The following is a 12,832-nucleotide window of genomic DNA, read 5'->3' as shown; positions in this document are numbered from 1 at the left end:
ATAGGCCGAATAATGGCAGTATAAATATGTCTTTTTCTTCGTAGGTCAAGTTTTGAATTTTTTCCGATTAATGGAATAAGATCTCTGATAGCCGCAACTGTTTTGCCTCTTACTTTTTGGATATGGTCTTTCCATGTGAGTTTATTGTTTAATACAACACCAAGGTATGTAGCTTTGTTCACAAGCGGAACTTCGACATTAAAGATTTTAAGTTTGTTTACAAATGGACTTCTAGAGCGCCTTTTTCCTATAATTATAATCTGGGATTTTTGTGCATTGATGGCTATGCGCCATTTCGTGCACCATTGCTCAATTTCTGGAATTTTATCCTGCAATTTATAAATGGCAAGTTCTTGATTGTGAGACTTGTATGCAAGCGCCGTGTCATCGGCGTAACATCCTAAATAAAAATTAGGATGTGTGCATATTTTAGGGAAATCAGTAACATAAAATATAAAAAGAATTGGTCCCAAAATTGATCCTTGAGCTACACCAGCATTGAGTCTTCTGGGATCAGAGTTGTCGTTACCAATATTGACAAAGAATTTTCTGTGTTTAATAAAAGAATAAATGAGTAATATCAGATCTCTGTCAAAATCCAAGGATATAAGCTTGAGAATAAGCCCCTCATGCCAGACGCAGTCGAAAGCTTTCGCCACATCTAGCATGAGTAAGGCGACACTCTGATGTTTGAAAAGTGCAGAACCGATGTATTCACATAGTCGGACAAGCTGCTTGGTCGTAGACAATTTCTTACAAAAGCCAAACTGTTCAGGAGGTATCTTATCCATGTAAGGCTCGATTCTCTTATAGATAACTCGTTCGTAGATTTTGCCCAGACCGGGCAGTAAGCTAATTGGTCTGTAACCCTCCGGGGAGGTAGCATTTTTACCAGGCTTGGGTAATAAAATTACTTTAGCAGTTTTCCATTTATCTGGGAAATAATTATTTTCAAGACAGGCATTTAAAATGCTGACATATTTCGTGATAACATTAATAGGCAAGTTTTTGATGGCGACGTTGGTGATGTTATCAAAACCGGGAGCTTTTCTATTTTTCATTCTTTTGACAATCTCCTTAACTTCATTAGGTGAAGTATAATTAGTCTTGTTTTTGGGTCCCGGGCCATTAATCCAGTCTTGAATAAAATATCTAGTGTCATATGAAAATAAAGGGTCGCTTGGATCTTGGTTAGGAACAAATTGTTTTTCTAAAAAGTCAGCCATTACATTGGCTTTGTCTTTGTTAGTGACGGCTATAATATTATCACCGTAAATTGGTTTATTGTTCGGCTTTTTGCCTCGAAGATTCCTTGCAAAAGACCAGAATGCATTATTCGGTTCATTGAATGTTTCAATTTTTGCGTTCCAAGACTCATCTCTGTGTTTATAAATACTTTTCTTTATTTCTCAGTTCAGTTTATTTAACTCTTTTTTGATTCTAGGATCCCAGGCAATATGCCATCTTTTGCGCAGTTTGTTTCTTTGTGAAATCAGGTTTCTAATGTTACTAGGCAATCTAGCACTGTACTTATCAGCAGGAATTTTCTTAGTAGCCCTGTTATATGCACTAAGTATGCTATTATTGAGAACATCAATTGCATAGTCAATATCAAATTTTGTTTTAAGTTGCTTAATAGCCGGAGGGTTTTCAATGAGAAAATTATAATATTTATTCCAGTCCGTAGTGATTTTAAATCTTTCGTCAGTGTTTTTATTTGTACCAAGCGTAGCTAAAACCGGCACATGATCTGAAGTTAATTCAACTTTCACATCAAGATAAATCGGGATTGAAGTGGTGGTAAGAAGAACATCCAGGATGTCTCCTTTTCGAGGGTCATCAGGAAGATAGAAATATTCAGTAGGAGCATAAAAATAAACAGGATAATTATTAATAAATTCTAGTAAAAGTTCTCCATTTCTGTTGGTGCGTCTGCAACCCCACTCTACATTCTTCGCGTTGAGATCGCCAGCTAAGATGATATGTTCTGAATTAGGCAGCAATTGAGCGAGTTTATGCTCATCAATAGGAATGTGTGGAGGGTTATACAATGCAATGAAATAAATTATGCCATAATTTGGTAATAAAACAGAAGCTGTAACAGCTTCGTAGCCGTTTCCTCTATCTTCGCTAATCAGGCATGATTGTAAGGAGTGCTTAACGTAAATAGCGGCCCCTCCACCGCGATGACTCAGTCTGTCACACCTGTAACAGTTGTAATTTGCGATCTTAATATTCACACAAGGTGTCGCAAACGTTTCGGTGACAAGAGCAACATCAATATCGTAGGTTAGTAAGAAATTATGAAATTCCTGGATTCTATTTAAGATGCTATGAGCATTCCAAATCATGATTTGGATAGGAGCTCTATTAATTCTGCGCGGGCCCATTATCAGTATTGTTGGGTTGATTGCTTTCATGATGATTTCTGTTCAAGTCCTTAACTTGTTGTGTGAGCTGGAAAAAACCAGCGGATTTTATTGCTGAAACCAGTTCAGCGAGATCAGTGAAAACTTTTTTGGCCTCAGTAATTGTATCTGTGTAGATACCAGTCGAAAGAGCAGCTGCGAAAGATTTACCTTCAACTATTCTGTTAGAAAAAGTTTTAGGCTTTTCAGTTTTATTTTTTGGAAATTTTTCACATCCTTTGAAACTAGATGTGTGGTTGCCACCGCAATTTACACAAACTAAAGGAACATCTTTCTTATTTTTGTCCGGACAGTCTTTTACATAATGATTTTTACTACACCTGACACATTTCGGTTCATAGTTACAACCCGCCTGAGTGTGGCCAAAACCCTGGCATCGAAAACATTGCAATGGTCCCTGTCGGCCTCTGTATTCAACAATTTTGACTCTGAGGTCGCATAAATAGCGTTCATGATATATTTGTTTAGAGTTTTCATTTTTAGGTAGGGTAACAAGGAAAAGTGGAAGTTTCTGAACTTCACTGCCTCTACGTCGTGACATTTGCTTTATTTCAATTATTTGATAATTTAATTCAGTTAAACTTTCCTTAATTTCCTCAATTTCAGTCGTGAGAAGTAGTCCATTAATTACTACCTTGAAATTTTTATCCTCTGGCAAAATGTACGAATGATGCTCCACTTTCATCTCTTTTAAGATCCTAACAATTCCCTTATAACTGTCAGGATCAGAAGTAATAATTTTAACACCATCCTTAATATTCTGTCCGATGAATTTATATTTGTGTTGATGGAATAATCCTGTTAACGCTTTATATTTGAATTTGGTTTCTTTGAGAATTATCGGAGGGAGTTTTTTCTTTTTAGGTGTTTTGACCTGTGTGTTGTTATCATTTGTGGAATTTTGCTGATCATCAGCATTAGAAGTATCCATTTCAATGTTATCAGAGATAGTGTGTTGTTCAATGACTGATTCTTGACTAGTATTCTTTGAATTTTCCTGCGGTACGATCGTACCATTGTTATCTTTCTGAGTAATAACTGGTGAAATGATTTGCGTGAAATTATCTAATTTAATCTTTTTAAAACCCTGTCTGGGATTTCTTGTTCGGACTGTTTTGTCTCCAAAACGTTGTGGATAGTCTTCGTCAGAGCTAGAATCTTTATCTAATGTTTTTTCATCATCAGTAACAATTGTGTTATCATGAATACTAATTGGGCTACGTGCCCTCTCATTTTCTTCCTAATTTTTACTTGTGGTTGGAGTTTGAGGTTGTGTCTTATCTTGACTTAAAACTGAGTCAGTTTTACTTTGAGTAAGTAGTGCATTGACAATTTCAAGTGAGCTTAACAAAAAATTTAAGAATTTTGTTTCAATTTCTGTGAGTTCACCTTTATCCAATTTGAGTTGTTCCAACTCATGTATTTGTAATTTGTAACTTTCTACGAGCCTCTCCATGGTTGCGCTAAGCCAAAGCAAAACGCAGAGAAATCCAGAAATCCAGCGCCCATAAGGCAGTAGTCCTACACCCCGGAATGGAGCCCTGGCTCGACAGCCTTCTCCACAGAAGGATGTGTAGGCGGAAAACACACGAGGCCCCTGACAGTCACCTGAAGTGAAATCTTGGAGGTAACTACGTGCGTTATAAAATCCAAAAAATTCGCGCAGAACAGAGAAAATTTATCTGATTAATTTAAATCGCGCAGTAAAGCGAAATTTATCGTAATATGGCAAAAAACAAGTAACCAGCAATTAGGCTATTTGGCAAGACACGCGGTATTAAATTTCATAATTAAAACTCAAAAGGCCAAAAATAATCGAAAATAATAAATTAGTGAAAGCGTATCAGCATTTCACAAATCATACAAACCATAAATAGCATTAAAAAATGCTGATGCAGTCAGATAAGCAATGCACGTGTTCGCACAGGCAAACCACGTTGAACGGACGTACTCCAGAGACAGATCGGAAGCAGGCACAATATCAAACGGTGAACCTTCATAACCCGATTCCTCAAGCAAATAGCTACAAGTATCTGGGCGTCTATATAGACAGCAAATTAAATTTCAAAGATCACATAGACTATATCTGCAATAAAGCCAATGCCGCCTTTATGGCTATCTATCCGATTATTGGAAGGAAATCAAAACTTAATCTCAACACGAAAAGGACTCTTTTCCTTACTTTAATTAGACCGATTCTTCTGCTTGGGCTACGGCAAACAAAACAACTAGGAAAAAACTCAGCGTTCTCCAAAACAAAATCCTTCGGGCCATGACAAACGCCCCATGGTTCATTCGAAATAATCAACTCTACGAAGATCTCAACATACCAGAATTTCAGGATGCTATCCTGAGATCTGCACATAACTTCTTCGAAAGTATAGCAAATTCACAACATGAAAACATAAAATCACTTGTAAATTACGACCCTACGTAAGAAAATACGGTGAAAAGACCGCGAACGATCCACCATAATTCTAAATCGGGATTGTACATATTGTATATAAATTTTAATTTTCTCTTCTTCATTTTAATCAAGATTTTTTGCATTGCATCATATGATTGTTTCGAAGCAGCAGCATCGACGGTCAGTACTTGGGAGGGTGACCACACTAGCACGCCGCGTTCTGTTTTTTTACTTCAAAGACGGACTTTCTTCAAAGCCAGGACTTTGATTTACTTAGCCGTTGGACTTTGCTAAATAATATTTTTCATTCTGAATTATGTGCTTTTTACACTAAAAACTACTCTTTCGATGTTCGTGTGTCATTTCAATCCTACAGCTTAGTGTCACGTGAGGACACGCCCCTCTATGAAGAATGAAATTCGCCTGTTATTCTATAGTGTGTCTTCTTACTTTGCATTTAATTTTCTATGAAGATGAATGTATTTTATCTGAAGTACCTGTTTATTAGCCTCATAGACTCCTGAACAATCTTTAAAAAATGCTTTATCGAATGCTTTTGCAATTCACATCCCACAAATCAGAATCAAGACTTCTGATCACGTGACTTTAACTACTCCCATGTATCTCTGCTAGTGCTGTAGAAGTAACGTACGTTAAGCACTCCTTGCAATCATGCCTGATTAGCGAAGATAGAGGAAACGGCTACGAAGCTGTTACAGCTTCTGTTTTATTACCAAATTATGGCATAATTTATTTCATTGCATTGTATAACCCTCCACACATTCCTATTGATGAGCATAAACTCGCTCAATTGCTGCCTAATTCAGAACATATCATCTTAGCTGGCGATCTCAACGCGAAGAATGTAGAGTGGGGTTGCAGACGCACCAACAGAAATGGAGAACTTTTACTAGAATTTATTAATAATTATCCTGTTTATTTTTATGCTCCTACTGAATATTTCTATCTTCCTGATGACCCTCGAAAAGGAGACATCCTGGATGTTCTTCTTACCACCACTTCAATCCCGATTTATCTTGATGTGAAAGTTGAATTAACTTCAGATCATGTGCCGGTTTTAGCTACGCTTGGTACAAATAAAAACACTGACGAAAGATTTAAAATCACTACGGACTGGAATAAATATTATAATTTTCTCATTGAAAACCCTCCGGCTATTAAGCAACTTAAAACAAAATTTGATATTGACTATGCAATTGATGTTCTCAATAATAGCATACTTAGTGCATATAACAGGGCTACTAAGAAAATTCCTGCTGATAAGTACAGTGCTAGATTGCCTAGTAACATTAGAAACCTGATTTCACAAAGAAACAAACTGCGCAAAAGATGGCATATTGCCTGGGATCCTAGAATCAAAAAAGAGTTAAATAAACTGAACTGAGAAATAAAGAAAAGTATTTATAAACACAGAGATGAGTCTTGGAACGCAAAAATTGAAACATTCAATGAACCAAATAATGCATTCTGGTCTTTTGCAAGGAATCTTCGAGGCAAAAAGCCGAACAATAAACCAATTTACGGTGATAATATTATAGCCGTCACTAACAAAGACAAAGCCAATGTAATGGCTGACTTTTTAGAAAAACAATTTGTTCCTAACCAAGATCCAAGCGACCCTTTATTTTCATATGACACTAGATATTTTATTCAAGACTGGATTAATGGCCCGGGACCCAAAAACAAGACTAATTATACTTCACCTAATGAAGTTAAGGAGATTATCAAAAGAATGAAGAATAGAAAAGCTCCCGGTTTTGATAACATCACCAACGTCGCCATCAAAAACTTGCCTATTAATGTTATCACGAAATATGTCAGCATTTTCAATGCCTGTCTTGAAAATAATTATTTTCCCGATAAATGGAAAACTGCTAAAGTAATTTTATTACCCAAGCCTGGTAAAAATGCTACCTCCCCGGAGGGTTACAGACCAATTAGCTTACTGCCCGGTCTGGGCAAAATCTACGAACGTGTTATCTGTAAGAGAATCGAGCCTTACATGGATAAGATACCTCCTGAACAGTTTGGCTTTTGTAAGAAATTGTCTACGACCAAGCAGCTTGTCCGACTATGTGAATACATCGGTTCTGCACTTTTCAAACATCAGAGTGTCGCCTTACTCATGCTAGATGTGGCGAAAGCTTTCGACTGCGTCTGGCATGAGGGGCTTATTCTCAAGCTTATATCCTTGGATTTTGACAGAGATCTGATATTACTCATTTATTCTTTTATTAAACACAGAAAATTCTTTGTCAATATTGGTAACGACAACTCTGATCCCAGAAGACTCAATGCTGGTGTAGCTCAAGGATCAATTTTGGGACCAATTCTTTTTATATTTTATGTTACTGATTTCCCTAAAATATGCACACATCCTAATTTTTATTTAGGATGTTACGCCGATGACACGGCGCTTGCATACAAGTCTCACAATCAAGAACTTGCCATTTATAAATTGCAGGATAAAATTCCAGAAATTGAGCAATGGTGCACGAAATGGCGCATAGCCATCAATGCACAAAAATCCCAGATTATAATTATAGGAAAAAGGCACTCTAGAAGTCCATTTGTAAACAAACTTAAAATCTTTAATGTCGAAGTTCCGCTTGTGAACAAAGCTACATACCTTGGTGTTGTATTAAACAATAAACTCACATGGAAAGACCACATCCAAAAAGTAAGAGGCAAAACAGTTGCGGCTATCAGAGATCTTATTCCATTAATCGGAAAAAATTCAAAACTTGACCTACGAAGAAAAAGACATATTTATACTGCCATTATTCGGCCTATCTTTTCTTACGCGTCTCCAGCCTGGGCGACTTATACGAAAAATGAAATCAAGAAATTACAGATCACTCAAAACAAATTTTTAAGGCAAATCACGAATGCTCATTTTTATGTTTCCAATGAAACTCTACACAGAGATTTAAAAATAGAGAATATCCAGAATTTCCTCCATAATGCAAATCGGAAATTTTTTTGATAAGGCGAGAAATTGCTCGTACATGAATTACTTTAAAGTTTTCGACTACACCGTGTTTCCTGAAGATATCAAAGTCAGACCATTAGCGGCTTTCCTTACCAGGGACACTAATTTTCCTACTTAAACAGTCTTTCATGCAACTTCATCTTTTTTGTATATATTGTACATAAATTTTCGTATTATAACTCGTATTCTTTTGTATTTTGTATTGTATATGCTCTTATTGTATTTATCTTATGTAATAAAATTGTATTTTGCTAATATATCATGTTTTTTCGTAGCATACCTATCAGGAAGAACTTTAACCCTGACACTCCACACATTGCTGCCTCTCCTGTTCTTGGGCTTTAAGTTCGATTCTCTGCTTGTGGCGTCATGTGGTCACTCCCTCTTTATTTCAATTCCTATTGCCTCCTATCACTCGGTCCAGACACTTTTATGTCATGTGCCCTTTGGGCGTACTTGTCATGAGCCGGACACGTTGCATCAAATGCAATATTTCGGCTTAATTTGTAATGAATGAATGAAAAAGAAGTAACGAGAAATTGTGTACCCGTATGTATTCGTTACTCGGTGAACCAGTACTCATTACTATCGTATCGTTACTCGTTACTTTCGGTAAAATCGATCGGTATCCGTATCCTGACTCTTTTTTATCGGTCTACGGCCCTAAAAAGGGCCTTGAAACGTCGTATTGCATTGAATCACGTGAGCTATTCTACCCCACTGGAACTGGGTAGTGCTGCGATAGGGAGTTTTGCGTCGCATTTTTGGGTAGAAATAATTCACTTTATTTTGGCTATTATTTTTTGGTACACTGGATTCATTATTAATTTTTCTATTGCTGTCAGGGCTTAGTTTCTAAAGTCAGAAGGGTGTACGGTAGGCAGTCAGGAAAACAGGAAAATATAAAATAAAAAATAAAGAAAGAAAAGAAATAAATATTACAATAATAACATGAATTAGTAATTAAAATAATAAAAAAATTACTTATTGAAAAACTTAATAATTAAAATAATAAAAAATAGTGATTAAAATAATGAATAATTAAAGTAACATAATAATTAGCAACTGAAATATAAAATACTTATAAGTACAATTTAATAAAAATGTAAAAACAAATAAAATTAAAATAATTTTTAAATTTATGATGACTAATTAAATAATAAAGTAAAATACCAGATCTTGTCTTATTGGCTTAGTATCGTTTCGTCCTTTCTCATTTCATCCCCAGCTCGAAAAAGAGTTATTTCGTTCGCTGCCTTTACCCACCAATTCTCTCTTTCCCGTTTCATTCGATGTTTGAAAAATATGTGTTTACTTTACGATAAGGCGAACGTCTGTTTACTTCAATTAAAATGGTTTAGAAAAGATGACTGTTTCTACTTCGACTTAGCTTTTGTTTTTTTAATATTATTTAATATTTTATGCAGACAAATTATGTTGAGCAGAATAATGAATTTCAGACGTGTTCAAAAGGTGCGTATCTGAATATAATAACATTTTTGTTGTATAGTATGCATTTTTTTAATATCACACATTTCTAAAGCAACAGAAGTACGTTATCACTATTTTGGCACACACATCAAAAACATGTATAATTAAGATTAATGTTACATTCCTTATTAAAAGTAATGGGTCCTCATTAAATGCAACCATTCATGCTTTTAGAGGATTTTACATGTGGTGGTCTTACAAAGATGATGTTCATTACCAATGTTTGTTTATGTTCCCAAAAATAGAGATGTCATAAAAGGTGACCTCTTAGAGATGTCGTAAATAGATGACTTGCTATAATTATTTTCCGATAGATAATGGAATTAATGTAATTTAATGTCAATAACTCGAGGAAGCAAGTTTAAATACGGTGCAACAAAAATACAGAAGTATTTTAAATGACGAAAATATGTCAAATTAAAAAAAATTTTTGGACAAATTATGAAATCTAACTTTTAATGTCGTCTTCTGGTTTCTATATTTATATCTGGCAAAGTTTTATACTTGTTAGGAAAAAATAAAAATACAAGAAGTTTGAGTCCCGTAGGGCAAAGATTGACCGGGAAATTTAGTTTCAAGATCTGCAATGTTTGATACCATGTGTAACTTGCCTTCGGGTATCGCTTAATTGAGTTAGAATAATTCGAGGAAATAAGTTTAAATGAAGTGCAGTAAAAATAAGCATAATTTAATTAGTCGTAGAAGGAAGTCATGCGGAATCCATATCAAATTTTCACTTTTTCATAATGACCATAAAACTTTCCCAAATGCAAATACAGAAACTGGGAGACCGCATTAAAGATTAGCTTTCGTTATTTGTCCGTTATTCGTTACTTCGTTTGCTGCTTCCCCCATTCCCTTCATCAGAACCGCTAATGACGAAAGGGTGAAATTTCCCCGATTCATCCTCTCTCCAAAAACTCCTTGTTGAGACTGTTATTTGTTGAGACAAGGAATGCTATATTATAAATGTCAACTTGCTTTTTACACTTAACAATAAAATCGATAAAAACATTCGCAAATGTATAGGTTAAGTACGAATACGAACTTAAAAGAAATTTAGAAATCTATAAAAGGTAAGGAAAGTTTTATGTTACTTTATTAGAGATAATAGTAAAGCACTAAATATTTCAATCAGTGTTATTTCATAATGCTATGAGTATACCTTTATTCATTTAAGAAATGGCCCACTAGCGGTCGAGCTGTAAAATCTCTGAACACTGGTAGTTCCGACTTGAGTTCGATCTCAGGCAAACGGGTTGGCTTCATAAGCGTTTCGTGGTTTTTTTCCCGTACTAGCTTACAAGCCAGCTTACCACGTACCATACGAGCCAGCGTTCCTAAGAAAGTGCTCTACGAAGGCATTTTTCCTTTTAGGCACATAGCCCCAGTGTGTTTTGTCATAATCAACTAAACCAAATCATTTAAGAAATATATCAGTTGATCACTGCTCAGTGTACATCTGCTGCTTGCCTATAAAAACACTTTGTAAAGACGTTTCCACTATTTTGCTAATAATTCTGGAAGGCTCATAGAATCCGAAATTATGTTACACTAACATCCGAAATTATGTTACACTAGCTAACAGAGAACTTAAGTCTGCTTAATACAACAAAAATCTGTTTGACTTGCTTTCGTGTCTTTGGGAAACGTAAGTATATGCAGATATAAATATTAAAATCTATCACGTATATTTGTAAGGATGTAAAGCATACTGTTTTGGTTCACGATAATGATAAATATGCATCATGTTACGACAGTTTTAAAAGATCACAAATAACTATACATGTGCTAGACTTCTAACAAAATTTCTATTACAATATGAATATGCATTTATTATTATATGAGTCGTAAAACGGCCCACCAGCGGCCGAGCGGTAAAGTCGCTGAACACTAATAGTTCGGTCCGAGGTCCGAATCCCGCGAACGGTCCGGCTACATGGGTGTTTTCGTGGTTTTCCTCATTTGTAACGTGTATACGAGCCAGTTTCCCTTAGAAAGTCCTCCACGAAGCCATCACCCCTTAGGCAGATAGCCATAGTGATCCTTGCCATAATTAAATACACCCATACACACATGAGTCGTAAAATTCAGTATTCGTCATTTTTAGATTCTACGTATATGAAAAAAATTTTTTTTTATTTTCGTTTTGGTTTTAAAAATTAATTCACTTTATAGCTTTTCTTCAATTTATTGTAAAGGAATAGGAGTTTAAATTTTGATTTATATATAATATGATATAAATTCATCATTCATTAATAATATTTTATGTATAGCAAAAAATTATCATTAATGTTCCAAATTAAAATTTTTTTAGTGATTTGTCTTACATTTGTTGTATATTTGTTGAATGGATAGCTAGATATTTCAATTATACACAAAAAGGTTATGCAGAAAACAATTCAGCTGGCATGATAGCTAATTGCGAAAGAAAAATTAGAGTCTTATTTCTCTTAACTCTTAGTACAAGCAGCCATTTTTAAATTGACGTTAAAATAAATTTATTCTATGGTCTATTAGAAAATAACTATACTGAATCATTTATTGACGACTTCTAAGAGGTCGCTTTCTAAAAGAGACCTGTATTTTTGAGAACATAAACATACGTTGATATTGAACATCACTTTTTTAAGATGCCAGAGCAAATGCACAGAGCTCCAAAAATCCTCTAAAAGCATAGACGGTCACGTTTTAAAAGGCTGACTACTTTTAATAAAGCCTGTATATTAATGTTCATTATACATTTCTCACATTTTTACTTTCTTTCAAAACAGCGATGCTGTGGTTCAATTGCTTTAGAACTATGGGAAACTAATAAAATGTGCCCTATGTTATAAAAACCTAATTATATTCAGATACACACCTTTTGAACATGTTTGAAATCTAGTATTCTAATCAGAATACTTTGTTTACAAAAAACATTGAATCAAGATTAGAAATCAAAAGCTAAGTGAGATTAAAGTAGGAAGAGTCATATCGTCTAACCGATTTAATTGAAGTAAACAGGTGCTTACTTTATCGTAAAGTGAGCACCCGTTTTTCAAACAGCGAATGAAAAGAAAAAAAAGAGCCCACCAGAGCTGGAGCGGTAAAGTCGCTGAGCACTGATAGTTCGGTCCGGGGTTCAATTCCAGGCTAACGGCTAGCTGCATGGGCGTTTTCATTGTTATTCCCGTGTGTAACTTGCGTATGAGTCAGTTCCCTTTAAAAAATCCTACACGAAGGCCTCCCTCCCCGTAGGCAGTAGCCCTAGTGTGCTTTGCTGTAACCGAATAAACCGAAACTAAAAAAAAAAAAAAAATAAAATAAAAAATAAAAAAAAAAAAAAAGGAATTGGTGGTGGAAGGCAGATACGAAACGTCGTTTTAGAAGAATGGGCTACATAACCAAATTTCTATCTATACTCTGGTAAACAGTACATTATTTGCTCTTCAAAAGCCTAAATTTAGCTAATGCTCGGCTTAGTTCTTAAATTGCAATTTTAGCCATAGC

At 35.1% G+C, this 12,832-nt stretch overlaps 1 protein-coding gene across 1 annotated transcript in view; it reads right to left on the bottom strand.

The window, feature by feature from the left end:
* The window catches only part of LOC146993813 (ribosomal protein S6 kinase beta-2-like), a 72,652-nt gene that overhangs the window by 39,195 nt on the left and 20,625 nt on the right, over positions 1–12,832 (bottom strand). The window lies entirely within an intron of this gene.

The sequence above is a fragment of the Stegodyphus dumicola genome, chromosome 11, assembly GCF_044657685.1.
Source record: "Stegodyphus dumicola isolate Sdum_Otavi_A_Nest chromosome 11, ASM4465768v1".
NCBI lineage: Eukaryota > Metazoa > Arthropoda > Arachnida > Araneae > Eresidae > Stegodyphus > Stegodyphus dumicola.
This window is presented reverse-complemented; position numbering and strand designations above follow the sequence as displayed.